The sequence below is a fragment of the Colossoma macropomum genome, unplaced genomic scaffold (genome assembly GCF_904425465.1).
Source record: "Colossoma macropomum unplaced genomic scaffold, Colossoma_macropomum, whole genome shotgun sequence".
In the NCBI taxonomy this organism is placed as follows: Eukaryota; Metazoa; Chordata; class Actinopteri; order Characiformes; family Serrasalmidae; genus Colossoma; species Colossoma macropomum.
In genome coordinates this window covers 37,720,091-37,736,765 of record NW_023494800.1, presented here as the reverse complement: position 1 = coordinate 37,736,765, position 16,675 = coordinate 37,720,091, and the positions used below count along the sequence as shown (strand labels likewise).

Sequence of the window (16,675 nt, the reverse complement as noted above, 5' to 3'; positions counted from 1 at the left end):
GCTTTACACGCGAAAGGCCCCCGGTTCGATCCCGGGCAGAAACATGTCCTTGTCTGCTTGCTGCCTGCAAGGCGCTCGTCCTGCTTTTGTGATTTGGCTTAGTCCGTGGCAAGGTGGAGATGTAGATAGATAGAACTTTATTGATCCCGAAGGGAAATTTTACTGTTACAGTAGCAAGACATATAATTTCTCATAAACTTACATATATTAGGCAGAAATAAAAACAGACATGAATAAGAGAGAGAAATATGAAATTAGACATAAGTTAGGGTAAAGTATGAGAGAGTAGGAATAGAAATATATCTATTTGCACATTTACACAGAAAACAAGACAGATTTGTTGTATTTACATGAGAGCAGGTATTGCACTAAGTGGTATGGGGTGGTTTACAACACAATGAGTATAAACATAACTAGGAAATTATTAGCAGTACTTACAGTCTAAAGCTAGAGTTTGTTTAGCTGTGTCATCAGAGAATGTTTGCAGATGACATGACTCTGTGTTGTACCTGACGTCAGAGGTGTACAGCTTGAAGAGGAATGGGGCTAACACACTCGCAAGGCAATTTTCCTCCAAATTTTCATAAGGCCAAGCACGGGGAAGAGGCCACAGTGGAGAATGCGGGCATCGATCCCGCTACCTCTCGCATGCTAAGCGAGCGCTCTACCATTTGAGCTAATTCCCCTCACTCTCACCGCAGCCGCTACGGTCTCGAGACAGGAGCATACCCCTCTTCGCAGCCATACAATCTTAATGCACTCCTCTCCGAGGATAATAATATTGGGAATGTGCAGAACACTTCCTAGCACGACTTGGCTTTCACGGCGCAGCTGTCGGGAGACACGAGAGCTTCCAGCCGATACAACTCAACAGGGAGAGAGCATTAGCCTGAAGATCTAAAGGTCCTTGCTTTCGCACTGACCGTTCAAGAACCTTTCGCAAACAGTGACCCACGGCATATGTGGCAGGGGATTCAAAGTGACGCTGTCCACAAAAGCGCTCCACCAAGAATGTCATAACCTCTGCCATCCACTTGGCCTAATCTCATCTGGAGAATCAGGACACTTATGTTACAAAGCAGTTTACTGACTTCAGCTCAGCAATCAACAGCATCAAAACCCAGAGACTAATCAACAAAGTCCACTCACTTGGTTTGAGCTCCTCACTCTCTTACTGGGTTCTAGACTTGATGAGCAACATGCAGTCAGGATCCAGGACAGGTCGTTCCGCTCCATCGCCCTAAACACCGGAACTCCCCAGACCTTTGCAGTGAGTCCCCTGCTGAACACCCATGACTGCGTCGGCAGACGTCACAGCACTCACGTCATCGGGTTTGCTGGTGACGCTGCAGTTGTTGGGCTCATCTCCAACAACGACGGTACATACTACAGCGAGAATAGATCTAGTACAAGGACAACAGTCTCTCTCTGAATGTCAGCAAAACAAAAGAGATGACTGTTGGCTTCAGAAGGACCGGTGTGGCTCACGCCCCTCTGCACGTCAGTGGCACGACGGTGGAAACAGTGAAGAGCTCCAAATTCCTGTGAGGGCACATGATTAACAAGCCATGGACAAGTAGTTGTCCAGGCTAGTATAGCAGACAGTATCTGCACCTGTCCCGCAGAAGCCTCGTATTGGCTTCCCCGGCGAAGAGATGGCAAGCTTTTTCCAGAGCGCATTTTTCCAAGGCACGCTAAAGACGATGCGTTGGCCGGGAATCGAACCCGGGTCAACTGCTTGGAAGGCAGCTATGCTCACCACTATACCACCAACGCCTGTGAAAACAGCTTGGCGGCGTCTGCTAAAATGAATGTGGGTTGATTTTCACATGATTTCTGGATAGAAATTCCTGACAAAGACCACGGCTTTGAGACACCACCATGTGTCGTGCGTTTCTGTAGTGTAGCGGTTATCACGTTCGCTTTACACGCGAAAGGCCCCCGGTTCGATCCCGGGCAGAAACATGTCCTTGTCTGCTTGCTGCCTGCAAGGCGCTCGTCCTGCTTTTGTGATTTGGCTTAGTCCGTGGCAAGGTGGAGATGTAGATAGATAGAACTTTATTGATCCCGAAGGGAAATTTTACTGTTACAGTAGCAAGACATATAATTTCTCATAAACTTACATATATTAGGCAGAAATAAAAACAGACATGAATAAGAGAGAGAAATATGAAATTAGACATAAGTTAGGGTAAAGTATGAGAGAGTAGGAATAGAAATATATCTATTTGCACATTTACACAGAAAACAAGACAGATTTGTTGTATTTACATGAGAGCAGGTATTGCACTAAGTGGTATGGGGTGGTTTACAACACAATGAGTATAAACATAACTAGGAAATTATTAGCAGTACTTACAGTCTAAAGCTAGAGTTTGTTTAGCTGTGTCATCAGAGAATGTTTGCAGATGACATGACTCTGTGTTGTACCTGACGTCAGAGGTGTACAGCTTGAAGAGGAATGGGGCTAACACACTCGCAAGGCAATTTTCCTCCAAATTTTCATAAGGCCGAGCACGGGGAAGAGGCCACAGTGGAGAATGCGGGCATCGATCCCGCTACCTCTCGCACGCTAAGCGAGCGCTCTACCATTTGAGCTAATTCCCCTCGCTCTCACCGCAGCCGCTACGGTCTCGAGACAGGAGCATACCCCTCTTCGCAGCCATACAATCTTAATGCACTCCTCTCCGAGGATAATAATATTGGGAATGTGCAGAACACTTCCTAGCACGACTTGGCTTTCACGGCGCAGCTGTCGGGAGACACGAGAGCTTCCAGCCGATACAACTCAACAGGGAGAGAGCATTAGCCTGAAGATCTAAAGGTCCTTGCTTTCGCACTGACCGTTCAAGAACCTTTCGCAAACAGTGACCTACGGCATATGTGGCAGGGGATTCAAAGTGACGCTGTCCACAAAAGTGCTCCACCAAGAATGTCATAACCTCTGCCATCCACTTGGCCTAATCTCATCTGGAGAATCAGGACACTTATGTTACAAAGCAGTTTACTGACTTCAGCTCAGCAATCAACAGCATCAAAACCCAGAGACTAATCAACAAAGTCCACTCACTTGGTTTGAGCTCCTCACTCTCTTACTGGGTTCTAGACTTGATGAGCAACATGCAGTCAGGATCCAGGACAGGTCGTTCCGCTCCATCGCCCTAAACACCGGAACTCCCCAGACCTTTGCAGTGAGTCCCCTGCTGAACACCCATGACTGCGTCGGCAGACGTCACAGCACTCACGTCATCGGGTTTGCTGGTGACGCTGCAGTTGTTGGGCTCATCTCCAACAACGACGGTACATACTACAGCGAGAATAGATCTAGTACAAGGACAACAGTCTCTCTCTGAATGTCAGCAAAACAAAAGAGATGACTGTTGACTTCAGAAGGACCGGTGTGGCTCACGCCCCTCTGCACGTCAGTGGCACGACGGTGGAAACAGTGAAGAGCTCCAAATTCCTGTGAGGGCACATGATTAACAAGCCATGGACAAGTAGTTGTCCAGGCTAGTATAGCAGACAGTATCTGCACCTGTCCCGCAGAAGCCTCGTATTGGCTTCCCCGGCGAAGAGATGGCAAGCTTTTTCCAGAGCGCATTTTTCCAAGGCACGCTAAAGACGATGCGCTGGCCGGGAATCGAACCCGGGTCAACTGCTTGGAAGGCAGCTATGCTCACCACTATACCACCAACGCCTGTGAAAACAGCTTGGCGGCGTCTGCTAAAATGAATGTGGGTTGATTTTCACATGATTTCTGGATAGAAATTCCTGACAAAGACCACGGCTTTGAGACACCACCATGTGTCGTGCGTTTCTGTAGTGTAGCGGTTATCACGTTCGCTTTACACGCGAAAGGCCCCCGGTTCGATCCCGGGCAGAAACATGTCCTTGTCTGCTTGCTGCCTGCAAGGCGCTCGTCCTGCTTTTGTGATTTGGCCTAGTCCATGGCAAGGTGGAGATGTAGATAGATAGAACTTTATTGATCCCGAAGGGAAATTTTACTGTTACAGTAGCAAGACATATAATTTCTCATAAACTTACATATATTAGGCAGAAATAAAAACAGACATGAATAAGAGAGAGAAATATGAAATTAGACATAAGTTAGGGTAAAGTATGAGAGAGTAGGAATAGAAATATATCTATTTGCACATTTACACAGAAAACAAGACAGATTTGTTGTATTTACATGAGAGCAGGTATTGCACTAAGTGGTATGGGGTGGTTTACAACACAATGGGTCACAGCACTCACGTCATCGGGTTTGCTGGTGACGCTGCAGTTGTTGGGCTCATCTCCAACAACGACGGTACATACTACAGCGAGAATAGATCTAGTACAAGGACAACAGTCTCTCTCTGAATGTCAGCAAAACAAAAGAGATGACTGTTGACTTCAGAAGGACCGGTGTGGCTCACGCCCCTCTGCACGTCAGTGGCACGACGGTGGAAACAGTGAAGAGCTCCAAATTCCTGTGAGGGCACATGATTAACAAGCCATGGACAAGTAGTTGTCCAGGCTAGTATAGCAGACAGTATCTGCACCTGTCCCGCAGAAGCCTCGTATTGGCTTCCCCGGCGAAGAGATGGCAAGCTTTTTCCAGAGCGCATTTTTCCAAGGCACGCTAAAGACGATGCGTTGGCCGGGAATCGAACCCGGGTCAACTGCTTGGAAGGCAGCTATGCTCACCACTATACCACCAACGCCTGTGAAAACAGCTTGGCGGCGTCTGCTAAAATGAATGTGGGTTGATTTTCACATGATTTCTGGATAGAAATTCCTGACAAAGACCACGGCTTTGAGACACCACCATGTGTCGTGCGTTTCTGTAGTGTAGCGGTTATCACGTTCGCTTTACACGCGAAAGGCCCCCGGTTCGATCCCGGGCAGAAACATGTCCTTGTCTGCTTGCTGCCTGCAAGGCGCTCGTCCTGCTTTTGTGATTTGGCTTAGTCCGTGGCAAGGTGGAGATGTAGATAGATAGAACTTTATTGATCCCGAAGGGAAATTTTACTGTTACAGTAGCAAGACATATAATTTCTCATAAACTTACATATATTAGGCAGAAATAAAAACAGACATGAATAAGAGAGAGAAATATGAAATTAGACATAAGTTAGGGTAAAGTATGAGAGAGTAGGAATAGAAATATATCTATTTGCACATTTACACAGAAAACAAGACAGATTTGTTGTATTTACATGAGAGCAGGTATTGCACTAAGTGGTATGGGGTGGTTTACAACACAATGAGTATAAACATAACTAGGAAATTATTAGCAGTACTTACAGTCTAAAGCTAGAGTTTGTTTAGCTGTGTCATCAGAGAATGTTTGCAGATGACATGACTCTGTGTTGTACCTGACGTCAGAGGTGTACAGCTTGAAGAGGAATGGGGCTAACACACTCGCAAGGCAATTTTCCTCCAAATTTTCATAAGGCCAAGCACGGGGAAGAGGCCACAGTGGAGAATGCGGGCATCGATCCCGCTACCTCTCGCATGCTAAGCGAGCGCTCTACCATTTGAGCTAATTCCCCTCGCTCTCACCGCAGCCGCTACGGTCTCGAGACAGGAGCATACCCCTCTTCGCAGCCATACAATCTTAATGCACTCCTCTCCGAGGATAATAATATTGGGAATGTGCAGAACACTTCCTAGCACGACTTGGCTTTCACGGCGCAGCTGTCGGGAGACACGAGAGCTTCCAGCCGATACAACTCAACAGGGAGAGAGCATTAGCCTGAAGATCTAAAGGTCCTTGCTTTCGCACTGACCGTTCAAGAACCTTTCGCAAACAGTGACCTACGGCATATGTGGCAGGGGATTCAAAGTGACGCTGTCCACAAAAGCGCTCCACCAAGAATGTCATAACCTCTGCCATCCACTTGGCCTAATCTCATCTGGAGAATCAGGACACTTATGTTACAAAGCAGTTTACTGACTTCAGCTCAGCAATCAACAGCATCAAAACCCAGAGACTAATCAACAAAGTCCACTCACTTGGTTTGAGCTCCTCACTCTCTTACTGGGTTCTAGACTTGATGAGCAACATGCAGTCAGGATCCAGGACAGGTCGTTCCGCTCCATCGCCCTAAACACCGGAACTCCCCAGACCTTTGCAGTGAGTCCCCTGCTGAACACCCATGACTGCGTCGGCAGACGTCACAGCACTCACGTCATCGGGTTTGCTGGTGACGCTGCAGTTGTTGGGCTCATCTCCAACAACGACGGTACATACTACAGCGAGAATAGATCTAGTACAAGGACAACAGTCTCTCTCTGAATGTCAGCAAAACAAAAGAGATGACTGTTGACTTCAGAAGGACCGGTGTGGCTCACGCCCCTCTGCACGTCAGTGGCACGACGGTGGAAACAGTGAAGAGCTCCAAATTCCTGTGAGGGCACATGATTAACAAGCCATGGACAAGTAGTTGTCCAGGCTAGTATAGCAGACAGTATCTGCACCTGTCCCGCAGAAGCCTCGTATTGGCTTCCCCGGCGAAGAGATGGCAAGCTTTTTCCAGAGCGCATTTTTCCAAGGCACGCTAAAGACGATGCGTTGGCCGGGAATCGAACCCGGGTCAACTGCTTGGAAGGCAGCTATGCTCACCACTATACCACCAACGCCTGTGAAAACAGCTTGGCGGCGTCTGCTAAAATGAATGTGGGTTGATTTTCACATGATTTCTGGATAGAAATTCCTGACAAAGACCACGGCTTTGAGACAGCACCATGTGTCGTGCGTTTCTGTAGTGTAGCGGTTATCACGTTCGCTTTACACGCGAAAGGCCCCCGGTTCGATCCCGGGCAGAAACATGTCCTTGTCTGCTTGCTGCCTGCAAGGCGCTCGTCCTGCTTTTGTGATTTGGCCTAGTCCATGGCAAGGTGGAGATGTAGATAGATAGAACTTTATTGATCCCGAAGGGAAATTTTACTGTTACAGTAGCAAGACATATAATTTCTCATAAACTTACATATATTAGGCAGAAATAAAAACAGACATGAATAAGAGAGAGAAATATGAAATTAGACATAAGTTAGGGTAAAGTATGAGAGAGTAGGAATAGAAATATATCTATTTGCACATTTACACAGAAAACAAGACAGATTTGTTGTATTTACATGAGAGCAGGTATTGCACTAAGTGGTATGGGGTGGTTTACAACACAATGAGTATAAACATAACTAGGAAATTATTAGCAGTACTTACAGTCTAAAGCTAGAGTTTGTTTAGCTGTGTCATCAGAGAATGTTTGCAGATGACATGACTCTGTGTTGTACCTGACGTCAGAGGTGTACAGCTTGAAGAGGAATGGGGCTAACACACTCGCAAGGCAATTTTCCTCCAAATTTTCATAAGGCCAAGCACGGGGAAGAGGCCACAGTGGAGAATGCGGGCATCGATCCCGCTACCTCTCGCATGCTAAGCGAGCGCTCTACCATTTGAGCTAATTCCCCTCGCTCTCACCGCAGCCGCTACGGTCTCGAGACAGGAGCATACCCCTCTTCGCAGCCATACAATCTTAATGCACTCCTCTCCGAGGATAATAATATTGGGAATGTGCAGAACACTTCCTAGCACGACTTGGCTTTCACGGCGCAGCTGTCGGGAGACACGAGAGCTTCCAGCCGATACAACTCAACAGGGAGAGAGCATTAGCCTGAAGATCTAAAGGTCCTTGCTTTCGCACTGACCGTTCAAGAACCTTTCGCAAACAGTGACCCACGGCATATGTGGCAGGGGATTCAAAGTGACGCTGTCCACAAAAGCGCTCCACCAAGAATGTCATAACCTCTGCCATCCACTTGGCCTAATCTCATCTGGAGAATCAGGACACTTATGTTACAAAGCAGTTTACTGACTTCAGCTCAGCAATCAACAGCATCAAAACCCAGAGACTAATCAACAAAGTCCACTCACTTGGTTTGAGCTCCTCACTCTCTTACTGGGTTCTAGACTTGATGAGCAACATGCAGTCAGGATCCAGGACAGGTCGTTCCGCTCCATCGCCCTAAACACCGGAACTCCCCAGACCTTTGCAGTGAGTCCCCTGCTGAACACCCATGACTGCGTCGGCAGACGTCACAGCACTCACGTCATCGGGTTTGCTGGTGACGCTGCAGTTGTTGGGCTCATCTCCAACAACGACGGTACATACTACAGCGAGAATAGATCTAGTACAAGGACAACAGTCTCTCTCTGAATGTCAGCAAAACAAAAGAGATGACTGTTGACTTCAGAAGGACCGGTGTGGCTCACGCCCCTCTGCACGTCAGTGGCACGACGGTGGAAACAGTGAAGAGCTCCAAATTCCTGTGAGGGCACATGATTAACAAGCCATGGACAAGTAGTTGTCCAGGCTAGTATAGCAGACAGTATCTGCACCTGTCCCGCAGAAGCCTCGTATTGGCTTCCCCGGCGAAGAGATGGCAAGCTTTTTCCAGAGCGCATTTTTCCAAGGCACGCTAAAGACGATGCGTTGGCCGGGAATCGAACCCGGGTCAACTGCTTGGAAGGCAGCTATGCTCACCACTATACCACCAACGCCTGTGAAAACAGCTTGGCGGCGTCTGCTAAAATGAATGTGGGTTGATTTTCACATGATTTCTGGATAGAAATTCCTGACAAAGACCACGGCTTTGAGACAGCACCATGTGTCGTGCGTTTCTGTAGTGTAGCGGTTATCACGTTCGCTTTACACGCGAAAGGCCCCCGGTTCGATCCCGGGCAGAAACATGTCCTTGTCTGCTTGCTGCCTGCAAGGCGCTCGTCCTGCTTTTGTGATTTGGCTTAGTCCGTGGCAAGGTGGAGATGTAGATAGATAGAACTTTATTGATCCCGAAGGGAAATTTTACTGTTACAGTAGCAAGACATATAATTTCTCATAAACTTACATATATTAGGCAGAAATAAAAACAGACATGAATAAGAGAGAGAAATATGAAATTAGACATAAGTTAGGGTAAAGTATGAGAGAGTAGGAATAGAAATATATCTATTTGCACATTTACACAGAAAACAAGACAGATTTGTTGTATTTACATGAGAGCAGGTATTGCACTAAGTGGTATGGGGTGGTTTACAACACAATGAGTATAAACATAACTAGGAAATTATTAGCAGTACTTACAGTCTAAAGCTAGAGTTTGTTTAGCTGTGTCATCAGAGAATGTTTGCAGATGACATGACTCTGTGTTGTACCTGACGTCAGAGGTGTACAGCTTGAAGAGGAATGGGGCTAACACACTCGCAAGGCAATTTTCCTCCAAATTTTCATAAGGCCAAGCACGGGGAAGAGGCCACAGTGGAGAATGCGGGCATCGATCCCGCTACCTCTCGCATGCTAAGCGAGCGCTCTACCATTTGAGCTAATTCCCCTCGCTCTCACCGCAGCCGCTACGGTCTCGAGACAGGAGCATACCCCTCTTCGCAGCCATACAATCTTAATGCACTCCTCTCCGAGGATAATAATATTGGGAATGTGCAGAACACTTCCTAGCACGACTTGGCTTTCACGGCGCAGCTGTCGGGAGACACGAGAGCTTCCAGCCGATACAACTCAACAGGGAGAGAGCATTAGCCTGAAGATCTAAAGGTCCTTGCTTTCGCACTGACCGTTCAAGAACCTTTCGCAAACAGTGACCCACGGCATATGTGGCAGGGGATTCAAAGTGACGCTGTCCACAAAAGCGCTCCACCAAGAATGTCATAACCTCTGCCATCCACTTGGCCTAATCTCATCTGGAGAATCAGGACACTTATGTTACAAAGCAGTTTACTGACTTCAGCTCAGCAATCAACAGCATCAAAACCCAGAGACTAATCAACAAAGTCCACTCACTTGGTTTGAGCTCCTCACTCTCTTACTGGGTTCTAGACTTGATGAGCAACATGCAGTCAGGATCCAGGACAGGTCGTTCCGCTCCATCGCCCTAAACACCGGAACTCCCCAGACCTTTGCAGTGAGTCCCCTGCTGAACACCCATGACTGCGTCGGCAGACGTCACAGCACTCACGTCATCGGGTTTGCTGGTGACGCTGCAGTTGTTGGGCTCATCTCCAACAACGACGGTACATACTACAGCGAGAATAGATCTAGTACAAGGACAACAGTCTCTCTCTGAATGTCAGCAAAACAAAAGAGATGACTGTTGGCTTCAGAAGGACCGGTGTGGCTCACGCCCCTCTGCACGTCAGTGGCACGACGGTGGAAACAGTGAAGAGCTCCAAATTCCTGTGAGGGCACATGATTAACAAGCCATGGACAAGTAGTTGTCCAGGCTAGTATAGCAGACAGTATCTGCACCTGTCCCGCAGAAGCCTCGTATTGGCTTCCCCGGCGAAGAGATGGCAAGCTTTTTCCAGAGCGCATTTTTCCAAGGCACGCTAAAGACGATGCGTTGGCCGGGAATCGAACCCGGGTCAACTGCTTGGAAGGCAGCTATGCTCACCACTATACCACCAACGCCTGTGAAAACAGCTTGGCGGCGTCTGCTAAAATGAATGTGGGTTGATTTTCACATGATTTCTGGATAGAAATTCCTGACAAAGACCACGGCTTTGAGACCGCACCTTGTGTCGTGCGTTTCTGTAGTGTAGCGGTTATCACGTTCGCTTTACACGCGAAAGGCCCCCGGTTCGATCCCGGGCAGAAACATGTCCTTGTCTGCTTGCTGCCTGCAAGGCGCTCGTCCTGCTTTTGTGATTTGGCTTAGTCCGTGGCAAGGTGGAGATGTAGATAGATAGAACTTTATTGATCCCGAAGGGAAATTTTACTGTTACAGTAGCAAGACATATAATTTCTCATAAACTTACATATATTAGGCAGAAATAAAAACAGACATGAATAAGAGAGAGAAATATGAAATTAGACATAAGTTAGGGTAAAGTATGAGAGAGTAGGAATAGAAATATATCTATTTGCACATTTACACAGAAAACAAGACAGATTTGTTGTATTTACATGAGAGCAGGTATTGCACTAAGTGGTATGGGGTGGTTTACAACACAATGAGTATAAACATAACTAGGAAATTATTAGCAGTACTTACAGTCTAAAGCTAGAGTTTGTTTAGCTGTGTCATCAGAGAATGTTTGCAGATGACATGACTCTGTGTTGTACCTGACGTCAGAGGTGTACAGCTTGAAGAGGAATGGGGCTAACACACTCGCAAGGCAATTTTCCTCCAAATTTTCATAAGGCCAAGCACGGGGAAGAGGCCACAGTGGAGAATGCGGGCATCGATCCCGCTACCTCTCGCATGCTAAGCGAGCGCTCTACCATTTGAGCTAATTCCCCTCGCTCTCACCGCAGCCGCTACGGTCTCGAGACAGGAGCATACCCCTCTTCGCAGCCATACAATCTTAATGCACTCCTCTCCGAGGATAATAATATTGGGAATGTGCAGAACACTTCCTAGCACGACTTGGCTTTCACGGCGCAGCTGTCGGGAGACACGAGAGCTTCCAGCCGATACAACTCAACAGGGAGAGAGCATTAGCCTGAAGATCTAAAGGTCCTTGCTTTCGCACTGACCGTTCAAGAACCTTTCGCAAACAGTGACCCACGGCATATGTGGCAGGGGATTCAAAGTGACGCTGTCCACAAAAGCGCTCCACCAAGAATGTCATAACCTCTGCCATCCACTTGGCCTAATCTCATCTGGAGAATCAGGACACTTATGTTACAAAGCAGTTTACTGACTTCAGCTCAGCAATCAACAGCATCAAAACCCAGAGACTAATCAACAAAGTCCACTCACTTGGTTTGAGCTCCTCACTCTCTTACTGGGTTCTAGACTTGATGAGCAACATGCAGTCAGGATCCAGGACAGGTCGTTCCGCTCCATCGCCCTAAACACCGGAACTCCCCAGACCTTTGCAGTGAGTCCCCTGCTGAACACCCATGACTGCGTCGGCAGACGTCACAGCACTCACGTCATCGGGTTTGCTGGTGACGCTGCAGTTGTTGGGCTCATCTCCAACAACGACGGTACATACTACAGCGAGAATAGATCTAGTACAAGGACAACAGTCTCTCTCTGAATGTCAGCAAAACAAAAGAGATGACTGTTGACTTCAGAAGGACCGGTGTGGCTCACGCCCCTCTGCACGTCAGTGGCACGACGGTGGAAACAGTGAAGAGCTCCAAATTCCTGTGAGGGCACATGATTAACAAGCCATGGACAAGTAGTTGTCCAGGCTAGTATAGCAGACAGTATCTGCACCTGTCCCGCAGAAGCCTCGTATTGGCTTCCCCGGCGAAGAGATGGCAAGCTTTTTCCAGAGCGCATTTTTCCAAGGCACGCTAAAGACGATGCGTTGGCCGGGAATCGAACCCGGGTCAACTGCTTGGAAGGCAGCTATGCTCACCACTATACCACCAACGCCTGTGAAAACAGCTTGGCGGCGTCTGCTAAAATGAATGTGGGTTGATTTTCACATGATTTCTGGATAGAAATTCCTGACAAAGACCACGGCTTTGAGACAGCACCATGTGTCGTGCGTTTCTGTAGTGTAGCGGTTATCACGTTCGCTTTACACGCGAAAGGCCCCCGGTTCGATCCCGGGCAGAAACATGTCCTTGTCTGCTTGCTGCCTGCAAGGCGCTCGTCCTGCTTTTGTGATTTGGCTTAGTCCGTGGCAAGGTGGAGATGTAGATAGATAGAACTTTATTGATCCCGAAGGGAAATTTTACTGTTACAGTAGCAAGACATATAATTTCTCATAAACTTACATATATTAGGCAGAAATAAAAACAGACATGAATAAGAGAGAGAAATATGAAATTAGACATAAGTTAGGGTAAAGTATGAGAGAGTAGGAATAGAAATATATCTATTTGCACATTTACACAGAAAACAAGACAGATTTGTTGTATTTACATGAGAGCAGGTATTGCACTAAGTGGTATGGGGTGGTTTACAACACAATGAGTATAAACATAACTAGGAAATTATTAGCAGTACTTACAGTCTAAAGCTAGAGTTTGTTTAGCTGTGTCATCAGAGAATGTTTGCAGATGACATGACTCTGTGTTGTACCTGACGTCAGAGGTGTACAGCTTGAAGAGGAATGGGGCTAACACACTCGCAAGGCAATTTTCCTCCAAATTTTCATAAGGCCAAGCACGGGGAAGAGGCCACAGTGGAGAATGCGGGCATCGATCCCGCTACCTCTCGCATGCTAAGCGAGCGCTCTACCATTTGAGCTAATTCCCCTCGCTCTCACCGCAGCCGCTACGGTCTCGAGACAGGAGCATACCCCTCTTCGCAGCCATACAATCTTAATGCACTCCTCTCCGAGGATAATAATATTGGGAATGTGCAGAACACTTCCTAGCACGACTTGGCTTTCACGGCGCAGCTGTCGGGAGACACGAGAGCTTCCAGCCGATACAACTCAACAGGGAGAGAGCATTAGCCTGAAGATCTAAAGGTCCTTGCTTTCGCACTGACCGTTCAAGAACCTTTCGCAAACAGTGACCCACGGCATATGTGGCAGGGGATTCAAAGTGACGCTGTCCACAAAAGCGCTCCACCAAGAATGTCATAACCTCTGCCATCCACTTGGCCTAATCTCATCTGGAGAATCAGGACACTTATGTTACAAAGCAGTTTACTGACTTCAGCTCAGCAATCAACAGCATCAAAACCCAGAGACTAATCAACAAAGTCCACTCACTTGGTTTGAGCTCCTCACTCTCTTACTGGGTTCTAGACTTGATGAGCAACATGCAGTCAGGATCCAGGACAGGTCGTTCCGCTCCATCGCCCTAAACACCGGAACTCCCCAGACCTTTGCAGTGAGTCCCCTGCTGAACACCCATGACTGCGTCGGCAGACGTCACAGCACTCACGTCATCGGGTTTGCTGGTGACGCTGCAGTTGTTGGGCTCATCTCCAACAACGACGGTACATACTACAGCGAGAATAGATCTAGTACAAGGACAACAGTCTCTCTCTGAATGTCAGCAAAACAAAAGAGATGACTGTTGACTTCAGAAGGACCGGTGTGGCTCACGCCCCTCTGCACGTCAGTGGCACGACGGTGGAAACAGTGAAGAGCTCCAAATTCCTGTGAGGGCACATGATTAACAAGCCATGGACAAGCAGTTGTCCAGGCTAGTATAGCAGACAGTATCTGCACCTGTCCCGCAGAAGCCTCGTATTGGCTTCCCCGACGAAGAGATGGCAAGCTTTTTCCAGAGCGCATTTTTCCAAGGCACGCTAAAGACGATGCGTTGGCCGGGAATCGAACCCGGGTCAACTGCTTGGAAGGCAGCTATGCTCACCACTATACCACCAACGCCTGTGAAAACAGCTTGGCGGCGTCTGCTAAAATGAATGTGGGTTGATTTTCACATGATTTTTGGATAGAAATTCCTGACAAAGACCACGGCTTTGAGACAGCATCACGTGTCGTGCGTTTCTGTAGTGTAGCGGTTATCACGTTCGCTTTACACGCGAAAGGCCCCCGGTTCGATCCCGGGCAGAAACATGTCCTTGTCTGCTTGCTGCCTGCAAGGCGCTCGTCCTGCTTTTGTGATTTGGCCTAGTCCATGGCAAGGTGGAGATGTAGATAGATAGAACTTTATTGATCCCGAAGGGAAATTTTACTGTTACAGTAGCAAGACATATAATTTCTCATAAACTTACATATATTAGGCAGAAATAAAAACAGACATGAATAAGAGAGAGAAATATGAAATTAGACATAAGTTAGGGTAAAGTATGAGAGAGTAGGAATAGAAATATATCTATTTGCACATTTACACAGAAAACAAGACAGATTTGTTGTATTTACATGAGAGCAGGTATTGCACTAAGTGGTATGGGGTGGTTTACAACACAATGAGTATAAACATAACTAGGAAATTATTAGCAGTACTTACAGTCTAAAGCTAGAGTTTGTTTAGCTGTGTCATCAGAGAATGTTTGCAGATGACATGACTCTGTGTTGTACCTGACGTCAGAGGTGTACAGCTTGAAGAGGAATGGGGCTAACACACTCGCAAGGCAATTTTCCTCCAAATTTTCATAAGGCCAAGCACGGGGAAGAGGCCACAGTGGAGAATGCGGGCATCGATCCCGCTACCTCTCGCATGCTAAGCGAGCGCTCTACCATTTGAGCTAATTCCCCTCGCTCTCACCGCAGCCGCTACGGTCTCGAGACAGGAGCATACCCCTCTTCGCAGCCATACAATCTTAATGCACTCCTCTCCGAGGATAATAATATTGGGAATGTGCAGAACACTTCCTAGCACGACTTGGCTTTCACGGCGCAGCTGTCGGGAGACACGAGAGCTTCCAGCCGATACAACTCAACAGGGAGAGAGCATTAGCCTGAAGATCTAAAGGTCCTTGCTTTCGCACTGACCGTTCAAGAACCTTTCGCAAACAGTGACCCACGGCATATGTGGCAGGGGATTCAAAGTGACGCTGTCCACAAAAGCGCTCCACCAAGAATGTCATAACCTCTGCCATCCACTTGGCCTAATCTCATCTGGAGAATCAGGACACTTATGTTACAAAGCAGTTTACTGACTTCAGCTCAGCAATCAACAGCATCAAAACCCAGAGACTAATCAACAAAGTCCACTCACTTGGTTTGAGCTCCTCACTCTCTTACTGGGTTCTAGACTTGATGAGCAACATGCAGTCAGGATCCAGGACAGGTCGTTCCGCTCCATCGCCCTAAACACCGGAACTCCCCAGACCTTTGCAGTGAGTCCCCTGCTGAACACCCATGACTGCGTCGGCAGACGTCACAGCACTCACGTCATCGGGTTTGCTGGTGACGCTGCAGTTGTTGGGCTCATCTCCAACAACGACGGTACATACTACAGCGAGAATAGATCTAGTACAAGGACAACAGTCTCTCTCTGAATGTCAGCAAAACAAAAGAGATGACTGTTGGCTTCAGAAGGACCGGTGTGGCTCACGCCCCTCTGCACGTCAGTGGCACGACGGTGGAAACAGTGAAGAGCTCCAAATTCCTGTGAGGGCACATGATTAACAAGCCATGGACAAGCAGTTGTCCAGGCTAGTATAGCAGACAGTATCTGCACCTGTCCCGCAGAAGCCTGGTATTGGCTTCCCCGACGAAGAGATGGCAAGCTTTTTCCAGAGCGCATTTTTCCAAGGCACGCTAAAGACGATGCGTTGGCCGGGAATCGAACCCGGGTCAACTGCTTGGAAGGCAGCTATGCTCACCACTATACCACCAACGCCTGTGAAAACAGCTTGGCGGCGTCTGCTAAAATGAATGTGGGTTGATTTTCACATGATTTCTGGATAGAAATTCCTGACAAAGACCACGGCTTTGAGACAGCACCATGTGTCGTGCGTTTCTGTAGTGTAGCGGTTATCACGTTCGCTTTACACGCGAAAGGCCCCCGGTTCGATCCCGGGCAGAAACATGTCCTTGTCTGCTTGCTGCCTGCAAGGCGCTCGTCCTGCTTTTGTGATTTGGCTTAGTCCGTGGCAAGGTGGAGATGTAGATAGATAGAACTTTATTGATCCCGAAGGGAAATTTTACTGTTACAGTAGCAAGACATATAATTTCTCATAAACTTACATATATTAGGCAGAAATAAAAACAGACATGAATAAGAGAGAGAAATATGAAATTAGACATAAGTTAGGGTAAAGTATGAGAGAGTAGGAATAG

The 16,675-nt window shown here is 47.5% G+C and overlaps 26 non-coding genes across 26 annotated transcripts; 9 read left to right on the top strand and 17 right to left on the bottom strand.

Moving 5' to 3' along the window:
- Positions 1 to 613: 613 nt before the first annotated feature.
- On the bottom strand, positions 614 to 686 carry trnaa-agc. Its single transcript has one exon. It is a non-coding gene; the product is annotated as a tRNA-Ala (tRNA).
- A 1,018-nt stretch (positions 687 to 1,704) lies between these two features.
- trnag-ucc lies at positions 1,705 to 1,776 on the bottom strand. The gene has a single exon. It is a non-coding gene; the product is annotated as a tRNA-Gly (tRNA).
- A 116-nt stretch (positions 1,777 to 1,892) lies between these two features.
- On the top strand, positions 1,893 to 1,965 carry trnav-uac. Its single transcript has one exon. It is a non-coding gene; the product is annotated as a tRNA-Val (tRNA).
- A 569-nt stretch (positions 1,966 to 2,534) lies between these two features.
- trnaa-agc lies at positions 2,535 to 2,607 on the bottom strand. The gene has a single exon. It is a non-coding gene; the product is annotated as a tRNA-Ala (tRNA).
- A 1,018-nt stretch (positions 2,608 to 3,625) lies between these two features.
- trnag-ucc lies at positions 3,626 to 3,697 on the bottom strand. Its single transcript has one exon. It is a non-coding gene; the product is annotated as a tRNA-Gly (tRNA).
- A 116-nt stretch (positions 3,698 to 3,813) lies between these two features.
- On the top strand, positions 3,814 to 3,886 carry trnav-uac. The gene has a single exon. It is a non-coding gene; the product is annotated as a tRNA-Val (tRNA).
- A 751-nt stretch (positions 3,887 to 4,637) lies between these two features.
- On the bottom strand, positions 4,638 to 4,709 carry trnag-ucc. Its single transcript has one exon. It is a non-coding gene; the product is annotated as a tRNA-Gly (tRNA).
- A 116-nt stretch (positions 4,710 to 4,825) lies between these two features.
- trnav-uac lies at positions 4,826 to 4,898 on the top strand. The gene has a single exon. It is a non-coding gene; the product is annotated as a tRNA-Val (tRNA).
- Positions 4,899 to 5,467: 569 nt separating this feature from the next.
- Positions 5,468 to 5,540, bottom strand: trnaa-agc. Its single transcript has one exon. It is a non-coding gene; the product is annotated as a tRNA-Ala (tRNA).
- A 1,018-nt stretch (positions 5,541 to 6,558) lies between these two features.
- Positions 6,559 to 6,630, bottom strand: trnag-ucc. The gene has a single exon. It is a non-coding gene; the product is annotated as a tRNA-Gly (tRNA).
- Positions 6,631 to 6,746: 116 nt separating this feature from the next.
- Positions 6,747 to 6,819, top strand: trnav-uac. Its single transcript has one exon. It is a non-coding gene; the product is annotated as a tRNA-Val (tRNA).
- A 569-nt stretch (positions 6,820 to 7,388) lies between these two features.
- On the bottom strand, positions 7,389 to 7,461 carry trnaa-agc. Its single transcript has one exon. It is a non-coding gene; the product is annotated as a tRNA-Ala (tRNA).
- Positions 7,462 to 8,479: 1,018 nt separating this feature from the next.
- On the bottom strand, positions 8,480 to 8,551 carry trnag-ucc. The gene has a single exon. It is a non-coding gene; the product is annotated as a tRNA-Gly (tRNA).
- A 116-nt stretch (positions 8,552 to 8,667) lies between these two features.
- trnav-uac lies at positions 8,668 to 8,740 on the top strand. Its single transcript has one exon. It is a non-coding gene; the product is annotated as a tRNA-Val (tRNA).
- A 569-nt stretch (positions 8,741 to 9,309) lies between these two features.
- Positions 9,310 to 9,382, bottom strand: trnaa-agc. The gene has a single exon. It is a non-coding gene; the product is annotated as a tRNA-Ala (tRNA).
- Positions 9,383 to 10,400: 1,018 nt separating this feature from the next.
- Positions 10,401 to 10,472, bottom strand: trnag-ucc. Its single transcript has one exon. It is a non-coding gene; the product is annotated as a tRNA-Gly (tRNA).
- Positions 10,473 to 10,588: 116 nt separating this feature from the next.
- On the top strand, positions 10,589 to 10,661 carry trnav-uac. Its single transcript has one exon. It is a non-coding gene; the product is annotated as a tRNA-Val (tRNA).
- Positions 10,662 to 11,230: 569 nt separating this feature from the next.
- Positions 11,231 to 11,303, bottom strand: trnaa-agc. Its single transcript has one exon. It is a non-coding gene; the product is annotated as a tRNA-Ala (tRNA).
- Positions 11,304 to 12,321: 1,018 nt separating this feature from the next.
- trnag-ucc lies at positions 12,322 to 12,393 on the bottom strand. The gene has a single exon. It is a non-coding gene; the product is annotated as a tRNA-Gly (tRNA).
- Positions 12,394 to 12,509: 116 nt separating this feature from the next.
- trnav-uac lies at positions 12,510 to 12,582 on the top strand. Its single transcript has one exon. It is a non-coding gene; the product is annotated as a tRNA-Val (tRNA).
- A 569-nt stretch (positions 12,583 to 13,151) lies between these two features.
- Positions 13,152 to 13,224, bottom strand: trnaa-agc. The gene has a single exon. It is a non-coding gene; the product is annotated as a tRNA-Ala (tRNA).
- Positions 13,225 to 14,242: 1,018 nt separating this feature from the next.
- trnag-ucc lies at positions 14,243 to 14,314 on the bottom strand. Its single transcript has one exon. It is a non-coding gene; the product is annotated as a tRNA-Gly (tRNA).
- A 116-nt stretch (positions 14,315 to 14,430) lies between these two features.
- trnav-uac lies at positions 14,431 to 14,503 on the top strand. The gene has a single exon. It is a non-coding gene; the product is annotated as a tRNA-Val (tRNA).
- Positions 14,504 to 15,072: 569 nt separating this feature from the next.
- On the bottom strand, positions 15,073 to 15,145 carry trnaa-agc. Its single transcript has one exon. It is a non-coding gene; the product is annotated as a tRNA-Ala (tRNA).
- A 1,018-nt stretch (positions 15,146 to 16,163) lies between these two features.
- On the bottom strand, positions 16,164 to 16,235 carry trnag-ucc. Its single transcript has one exon. It is a non-coding gene; the product is annotated as a tRNA-Gly (tRNA).
- Positions 16,236 to 16,351: 116 nt separating this feature from the next.
- Positions 16,352 to 16,424, top strand: trnav-uac. The gene has a single exon. It is a non-coding gene; the product is annotated as a tRNA-Val (tRNA).
- Positions 16,425 to 16,675: the final 251 nt, after the last annotated feature.